The sequence below is a fragment of the Sinohyriopsis cumingii genome, unplaced genomic scaffold (genome assembly GCF_028554795.1).
Source record: "Sinohyriopsis cumingii isolate HCF-2022 unplaced genomic scaffold, ASM2855479v2 utg000426l, whole genome shotgun sequence".
Lineage (NCBI taxonomy): Eukaryota > Metazoa > Mollusca > Bivalvia > Unionida > Unionidae > Sinohyriopsis > Sinohyriopsis cumingii.
In genome coordinates this window covers 8,380,478-8,390,725 of record NW_028315897.1, presented here as the reverse complement: position 1 = coordinate 8,390,725, position 10,248 = coordinate 8,380,478, and positions in this window count along the sequence as shown.

The window sequence follows — 10,248 nt, the reverse complement described above, 5'->3', positions numbered from 1 at the left end:
CAATATCATGGTAAGTAATTTTGATAAATGTCAATGTCAATATATTTTGTTGGAATGTTCATGTTAAGATAACGAATGAAATTTGTAATTTTGTATTAGCTTTCCTTCATATCATAAATTAATATTACACACAAATAGTGAAACAAGATGATGGTAGTTAACATTCGGGGGGGGGGGGGGTAATTAGATGGGTTTGAATCCCACTGGGTTGGCTCCAGTCAGTCACATTATTATGATTCCAGTCAGTGACAGTATTATAACACGTGGACAGGAAAGGTACAGCTTATACATATAATGGAAAATGGTTTCATACAATTCTATTTTTTTTAAGTATGAATTTTCAGATGATGTATATAGTAGAAATATCCAACAGGAAGACAACTGTTAGAAGCAAATATTTCCAGAATCCATTTTCAGTGCATAATGTATGTGTAAACACACCCTCTTCTACCTTCTCTAGCATCAAAACTTGTGACTGGAAAGGAAAAAAAATACCAGTGATGAAACAAGAGATGTGATTATAATAAACCTTTGATCCATTCTTCATTCTGAGGTTGAGGCATATTTTCTCACATCAGCAAAATATTCTTAAAAATGATTAAATTAGTTATATGCAGGGTATATTAATTATTCGTATGTTATTTTAATGAGTGTGGATATAAATTAATATCATTTGATGTAAATGTATTTAATTTTAGGTTGAAAGCAGAAATTAATTAATGTTTGGTGATGCAGAGGCAAAACCTGAAGTGTGTATTAAAAAACTTCACCAATGTAATCTACACATGATGTGTGTCTCTCCTTTATCTCCTATGATTTAACTGTCTTCTTATTCTGCCCAGTATTTTCATTTGATTGGCTGATTGATGTTCTAAATGCCTGATTGATATTCTAATTGATTGATTGATATTCTAATTGACTGATTGATATTCTAATTGATTCAATGAAATCCTAATTGACTGATTGAAAGTCTAATTGGCTAATTCATATTCTGTTGGATTGATTTATATTTTAACTGGCTTATTTAAATTCTAATTGGCTGATTGATATTCTAACTGGCTAATTTGTGCATATCATGCCAACTTTTACTGAAGTGGAAAAGATAGTCAGAAAGGGGACATTAGTTACATTAGAAAACATGTTCCATCAATATTAAAAGATCAATCTGAAACAATGAGATGAAAGGTTATAATAATAATTTAATTAAATAGGGTAGCATGGGGTATCAATACTTATTAAAAAAATGTAACTTTTGCACATTAATCAAATGTATTAACTGATTTTACTTTCTCTTTCTTTCTCGAGCTGATCATTTCTGTCTCTATCTGATGAACACACTCAAACACACATGGACACACACATACACAAGACATGTATATACACAGACAAATTTCAAATCTACTCCTGCACAAAAAACAATCAATACTATGCATTATTCTGGTCTGTGAAGATAATTACTTGTTCACTAATAGTTATGCATCTCTGAAAACTAATCAGTCATTTCATAATAAAAATATCATCAATGATAATACACCAGATCTGGATTAGGCCAAATAGGATATGTGACACTGTTTCCAATCGGCCAGCCATTCCTTTTCCTCACTGTCGACCCTATTACGAGTTGCAAGAAAAATTAACCCAAATGTACAGCATCTGAACACAAATGTCACACGATGTAATAGTCATTTTTCCAATATTTCTATGTTACCTAAATATTCAGTGCAATGAATTTACCAAGAAACTAAAAAACATGCATTACATTCATAAGACATCTGAACTTAATGCTCTTTTCAAACATTTTTGTCTGAAGGATAATAGTGAAATTAAATTATACATTTTTTTATAAAGGTAATACTGCAATTAATCTATTTTCTGAAGGGGAAATTAAGCTTCTTGAAATAATGAGTCACTAATTAATGTTTGCCATGTATGAGCAATGAGCAAATTGGACATAATAGAGTGGGGTCAGTCATTTAAATTTTATAAACCTTTGGATTGTGATCCAGAATATTATTTGTTTATTAAAATAACTTCATGGAAAGATAAGTTTACAAAGAAAGGTTAAAAAAAAAAATCTAAATGTAACAGACTTAAAGGAGAGAAATTTAGTACTGATCAGAATTTTGGAACAAGACACTGTAAGTGGTTTTTAAAAATGTCATAGATGATAAGCATTGAAAACTTGGCAAAGTCAAATGGAAAGTCATGTTACCAAATTATTTGTGGCCGAGTGGTCTAAAGCGTTTTCCATTATGGATCACTGCCATCTCACCTCTGTCTGTGTGGGTTCGAGTCTCAGAGTCAGCCAATGTGAGTATGTGAGAAAGCTTGCCAGTAGCTTCTGGTGGGTTGGTCATGGTTCTTTCTGGGGTTTTCCCGGGTACTTCTTCCACCATTAATACTGGCCGCCATGTATAGCCTATCGTGTGCTGAAAATGGCATTAAACCTTCAACAACAACAACAACCAAATTATTTAATTTTGGCACTCTAACTGTAAAAGATTGCAAGGAATATTTTTTCAGTAGTCAATTTTAAAAAAGATCCCTGTAATTATAGATGATTTTTTGGGGACTGAAGCATTAAACAATGCAATTTTTTCCATATAACCTTACATGCTATTTGCGAACACTTGAACAAGTTTATGCATTGATGAATTACTACAGTATGTTAATAAAATTGTCTGAGTGCAGTACGTGGAACTGGAAAATTATTTTCTTTCACACACATATATATATACATACATATATATATATATATATATATATATATATATATATATATATATATATATATATATATTACACTATCCTACTCTCACCCATTGAGGACCAATGTTTGGAGCAATGCTATGCCAGTCTCACAATTGTATGCCCGTTGTATAGTTTTGTTATGTTTATAATTACAATACGTGTATATGTATACCTTGTTTCTATTCATTTCCGTTATGATTATACTCTCTTGAGACGGTCCCTCGTCAAAGCACATGGTTTGGGACGATATGCATCGACATACATTTTATCAATTGTGCTGAATTTTGTACACCGTCACTACGCTGCGATTACCTGTTAGGCAGACATTTCTTACGGAATGACGATGTTGTTGTATACTGTCCCGGCTGTTTAATATGTATTGTTGGTATTTACTACCTCTCCCGAACGTTATTGAGAGCGAGGTGGTACACTTCCGTTTCTAACTCAATAATCGGATTAACTTGGTTGTCTACTTTATGTATGTATGTAAACATCCGAGGTTCCACGAGGGTGCGCAAATTTTAAATAGGGCCCGGTCAGTTTTTAGCCGGAAAGCACTTAAGTTATAAATTAGACTTTAAATCAACATTTCGGAATCGCAAAAAAGTTTCAGATCTTTACCTTTTTTGAAAGTAACACGACTATGATTTAAATCAGGTAAAATGATTTCTAACATTTTTATTTTCAGAGTTAAACTGATTTCTTATAATTCCAGAAGCTTGGGTTTTATTCATTTCCCAAATGTAATTTAGAAATATAAAATTGGTAAATATTTTTTTAACCTCTTAAAGCTTATATAAAGAAAATCGTATGCTAAAGCACACATCAAATCGTGTTGCATTGTGAAAGCACTGCTTCATGAAGTTAGCAATATGGTAATGTATTAAAATCATTAACATTTATGTAAATGAAATCGTGAATATACAAACAACCTAAAAGGATGAGAGAGAAAACATGATATATTCCTTATTTATTTATAACATCATAGGTATCATATTTTTTCTGTCTAATATGTGTGATCAGCTCTTCTGTCTTTCTAGAATTATACAAGCTTGTAAAAATATCTATAAGGAAATGGAAAATCAGGATAAAAAAAGATGTCAGTAAGGAAAGTGAAAATCAGGACATTAGAAAGATGAGTTAGGAAATGGGAAATTAGGACAAGGAAAAATATCAATGAGGAAATCGAAAATCAGGACAATTAAAGATATCAGTAAGGAAATGCAAATTCAGGACAAGGAAATATATAAATAAGGAAATGGAAAATCAGGACAATGAAATATATCAGAAAGGAAATGGAAAATCAGGACAATGAAATATATCAATGAGGAAATGGAAAGTCAGGACAGTGACAATATATCAATAAGGAAATGCAAAATCAGGACAAGGATATATATCAATAAAGAAATGGAAAATCCAGATAAGAAAAAATATCAATAAAGAAATGGAAATTCCAGACAAATAAACATATCAGTAAGGACATGGAAAATAGGATAAATGCAGATTTCAATAGGGAAGTGGAGAAACAAGAGCAAATAAAATGTATTAATACTATAAATCACACAATTGTATTTAGCATAAAAATATAGTTAAGACATCTTTCATTGGGAACCAGTCTGAACATCTGGCCATTGCAACATGTTTGCTTATGACATGGCCCAGTTTAAGTCATTTGTATTTCATGCATACATCCTTCAAGAACTGCTTGACCATTATGGAGTCCATACTTCTAATCTGATTTTAACCAAACCTGGAATATGGGTTTATGTCATCAGACAACTCTGGAGGCCATTATTTCTGATCCGGCTTTGATCATATTTGGAATATATGCTTATATCTCATATCATTACGACCTTGTACAGGTTCGGTAATGAGTGAGATGTATGAATTGATTTTGCATCTGATCTAAATAGCCTTGAATAAACAATATCTTTGATGAATACAATTAAGAGCAATGTTAATGCATACTAATGAGGTGATTTTGCATCTGATTGGTTGAGATTGTCAGCACTTTAGTATCTCTCTGTCTGAACAATTGAATTGTTTGAGTGCAAATGTTTTTAATACACTGACCTGTGATAATTCAAAGCATAGTCTTGCATATGAAGTGTACCCTAAATGGAATAATCTATATTATTCATTTGCATCTTTTCCATAATCTTTATAGCACAGAGCTAATAAACAATTGCAAAGTTTTATATTATCACATTTATTTATATTATTTTTTATAGGACTTTGTGTCACACTGATATCATCCACATGTATGCCTTTTTATTGTGTCAGATCAATGATATCATCCAGATGTATGCCTTTTTATTATGTCAAACTGATATCATCCAGATGTATGCCTTTTTATTATGTCAAACTGATATCATCCAGATGGATGCCTTTTTATTATGTCAAACTGATATCATCCAGATGTATGCCTTTTTATTATGTCAAACTGATATCATCCAGATGGATGCCTTTTTATTATGTCAAACTGATATCATCCAGATGTATGCATTTTTTATTATGTCAAACTGATATCATCCAGATGTATGCCTTTTTATTATGTCAAACTGATATCATCCAGATGTATGCCTTTTTATTATGTGAAACTGATATCATCCAGATGTATGCCTTTTTATTATGTCAAACTGATATCATCCAGATGGATGCCTTTTTATTATGTCAAACTGATATCATCAAGATGTATGCCTTTTTATTGTCTCAAACTGATATCATCCAGATGTATGCCTCTTTGTTGTGTCAAACTGATATCATCCAGATGTATGCCTTTTTATTATGTCAAACTGATATCATCCAGATGTATGCATTTTTACTATGTCAAACTGATATCATCCAGATGTATGCCTTTTTATTATGTCAAACTGATATCATCCAGATGTATGTATTTTTATTATGTAAAACAGATATCATCCAGATGTATGCCTTTTTATTATGTCAAACAGATATCATCCAGATGTATGCCTTTTTATTATGTCAAACTGATATCATCCAGATGTATGCCTTTTTATTATGTCAAACTGATATCATCCAGATGTATGCCTTTTCATTATGTCAAACTGATATCATCCAGATTATTTTTACTATGTCAAACTGATATCAGCCATATGTATGCCTTTTTACTGTGTCAAACTGATATCATCCAGATGTATGCCTTTTTATTATGTCAAGCTGATATCATCCAGATGTATGTATTTTTACTATATCAGACTGATATCATCCATATGTATACATTTTTATTTCGTCAAACTGATATCATCCAGATGTATGCCTTTTTATTTTGTCAAACTGATACTCATCCAGATGTATGCCTTTTTATTATGTCAAACTGATATCATCCAGATGTATGCCTTTTTATTATGTCAGACTGATATCATCAAGATGTATGCCTTTTTATTATGTCAAACTGATATCATCCAGATGTATGCCTTTTTATTATGTCAAAATGATATCATCAAGATGTATGCCTTTTTATTGTCTCAAACTGATATCATCCAGATGTATGCCTTTTTATTATGTCAAACTGATATCATCCAGATGTATGCCTTTTTATTATGTCAAACTGATATCATCCAGATGTATGCCTTTTTATTATGCCAGACTGATATCATCCAGATGTATGCCTTTTTATTATGTCAAACTGATATCATCAAGATGTATGCCTTTTTATTGTCTCAAACTGATATCATCCAGATGTATGCCTTTTTGTTGTGTCAAACTGATGTCATCCAGATGTATGCCTTTTTATTATGTCAAACTGATATCATCCAGATGTATGCCTTTTTATTATGCCAGACTGATATCATCCAGATGTATGCCTTTTTATTATGTCAAACTGATATCATCCAGATGTATGCATTTTTACTATGTCAAACTGATATCATCCAGATGTATGCCTTTTTATTATGTCAAACTGATATCATCCAGATGTATGTATTTTTATTATGTAAAACAGATATCATCCAGATGTGTGCCTTTTTATTATGTCAAACAGATATCATCCAGATGTATGCCTTTTTATTATGTCAAACTGATATTATCCAGATGTATGCCTTTTTATTATGTCAAACTGATATCATCCAGATGTATGCCTTTTCATTATGTCAAACTGATATCATCCAGATTATTTTTACTATGTCAAACTGATATCAGCCATATGTATGCCTTTTTACTGTGTCAAACTGATATCATCCAGATGTATGCCTTTTTATTATGTCAAGCTGATAGCGTTCAGATGTATGTATTTTTACTGTCAGACTGATATCATCCATATGTATACATTTTTATTTTGTCAAACTGATATCATCCAGATGTATGCCTTTTTATTTTGTCAAACTGATACTCATCCAGATGTATGCCTTTTTATTTTGTCAAACTGATATCATCAAGATGTATGCCTTTTTATTATGTCAAACTGATATCATCCAGATGTATGCCTTTTTATTATGTCAAACTGATATCATCAAGATGTATGCTTTTTTATTGTCTCAGACTGATATCATCCAGATGTATGTCTTTTTATTATGTCAAACTGATATCATCCAGACGTATGCCTTTTTATTATGTCAGAGTGATATCATCCAGATGGATGCCTTTTTATTATGTCAAACTGATATCATCAAGATGTATGCCTTTTTATTGTCTCAAACTGATATCATCCAGATGTATGCCTTTTTGTTGTGTCAAACTGATATCATCCAGATGTATGTATTTTTATTATGTAAAACAGATATCATCCAGATGTGTGCCTTTTTATTATGTCAAACAGATATCATCCAGATGTATGCCTTTTTATTATGTCAAACTGATATTATCCAGATGTATGCCTTTTTATTATGTCAAACTGATATCATCCAGATGTATGCCTTTTCATTATGTCAAACTGATATCATCCAGATTATTTTTACTATGTCAAACTGATATCAGCCATATGTATGCCTTTTTACTGTGTCAAACTGATATCATCCAGATGTATGCCTTTTTATTATGTCAAGCTGATAGCGTTCAGATGTATGTATTTTTACTGTCAGACTGATATCATCCATATGTATACATTTTTATTTTGTCAAACTGATATCATCCAGATGTATGCCTTTTTATTTTGTCAAACTGATACTCATCCAGATGTATGCCTTTTTATTTTGTCAAACTGATATCATCAAGATGTATGCCTTTTTATTATGTCAAACTGATATCATCCAGATGTATGCCTTTTTATTATGTCAAACTGATATCATCAAGATGTATGCTTTTTTATTGTCTCAGACTGATATCATCCAGATGTATGTCTTTTTATTATGTCAAACTGATATCATCCAGACGTATGCCTTTTTATTATGTCAGAGTGATATCATCCAGATGGATGCCTTTTTATTATGTCAAACTGATATCATCAAGATGTATGCCTTTTTATTGTCTCAAACTGATATCATCCAGATGTATGCCTTTTTGTTGTGTCAAACTGATATCATCCAGATGTATGTATTTTTATTATGTAAAACAGATATCACCCAGATGTATGCCTTTTTATTATGTCAAACAGATATCATCCAGATGTATGCCTTTTTATCATGTCAAACTGATATCATCCAGATGTATGCCTTTTTATTATGTCAAACTGATATCATCCAGATGTATGCCTTTTCATTATGTCAAACTGATATCATCCAGATTATTTTTACTATGTCAAACTGATATCAGCCATATGTATGCCTTTTTACTGTGTCAAACTGATATCATCCAGATGTATGCTTTTTTATTATGTCAAGCTGATATCATCCAGATGTATGTATTTTTACTATGTCAAACTGATATCATCCATATGTATACATTTTTATTTTGTCAAACTGATATCATCCAGATGTATACATTTTTATTTTGTCAAACTGATATCATCCAGATGTATGCCTTTTTGTTGTGTCAAACTGATGTCATCCAGATGTATGCCTTTTTATTATGTCAAACTGATATCATCCAGATGTATGCATTTTTACTATGTCAAACTGATATCATCCAGATGTATGCCTTTTTATTATGTCAAACTGATATTATCCAGATGTATGTATTTTTATTATGTCAAACAGATATCATCCAGATGTATGCCTTTTTATTATGTCAAACTGATATTATCCAGATGTATGCCTTTTTATTATGTCAAACTGATATCATCCAGATGTATGCCTTTTCATTATGTCAAACTGATATCATCCATATTATTTTTACTATGTCAAACTGATATCAGCCATATGTATGCCTTTTTACTGTGTCAAACTGATATCATCCAGATGTATGCCTTTTTATTATGTCAAGCTGATAGCATTCAGATGTATGCATTTTTACTGTCAGACTGATATCATCCATATGTATACATTTTTATTATGTCAAACTGATATCATCCAGATGTATGCCTTTTTATTTTGTCAAACTGATACTCATCCAGATGTATGCCTTTTTATTTTGTCAAACTGATATCATCAAGATGTATGCCTTTTTATTATGTCAAACTGATATCATCCAGATGTATGCCATTTTATTATGTCAAACTGATATCATCAAGATGTATTTCTTGCTCTTATGTCAAACTGATATCATCCAGATGTATGCCTTTTTATTATGTCAAACTGATATCATTTATATGTATTTCTTGTTCTTATGTCAAACTGATAAAAAATTGATGCAGAAATTTTGTTTCCGTGCGTTTTTTTTACGCAAAGGATTTTCCTAATGTGATCAGGATTTATTTAATACTCAATGCATTGGACGAGGGATGGCATCGTATATACTTCGAGCATAGGCATTAACTGGTTCCCTGCTTTGTTTGTTCCTTGCCTTGCGCTCCTCTATTTTGTATAGCAGAGTGCAATGCAGGGAACATTCGAAACAATGAACTAGACTAGCATAGGCAATATTATGACGGAGTAGCTTCCCCTAATCTCGCGAGCTCTCACACGATTTCCATCGAACTCAGCAAGCTGTCATCTAGAGGACATACGGTACTAATTATATGGAAGAACTGTGAACCATGCAGTCTAGAAATGGGTGAAGAAATAGTATAGCATTTACAGGTTTGATGGTCCATAATTGGTTAATAATGAAAATTAAAATTTTAGGAAAAATATCTTTTGAGAGCTTATCCTATATGTAATGTAAAATAAATATTGATAAATTTCTACTGATGCAATTTTAGCATTTTTACAGGCTTGACTCAGGAGTACTCAGTAATGAAAGTAGCATCCGATTCATTTGGTGCAGAATCAATAACACGTGTTTCATGCACATGTATATAAACAAAATGCTGCGGGTCATATGGTGTTCTCCAAACATAAGCTTGCACCAAGGTTAGATGTGCATGAAGAATTGTAGGTCTCATTATCAGCACCCAGAAATTTTAAGTTATTGAATTTTGAATATGATAGTATTTCCATATGTTTGCCAATGGAGTTGAATTAGTACCGTGAGTCCTATATGCGACCTATACCATAATAGGAG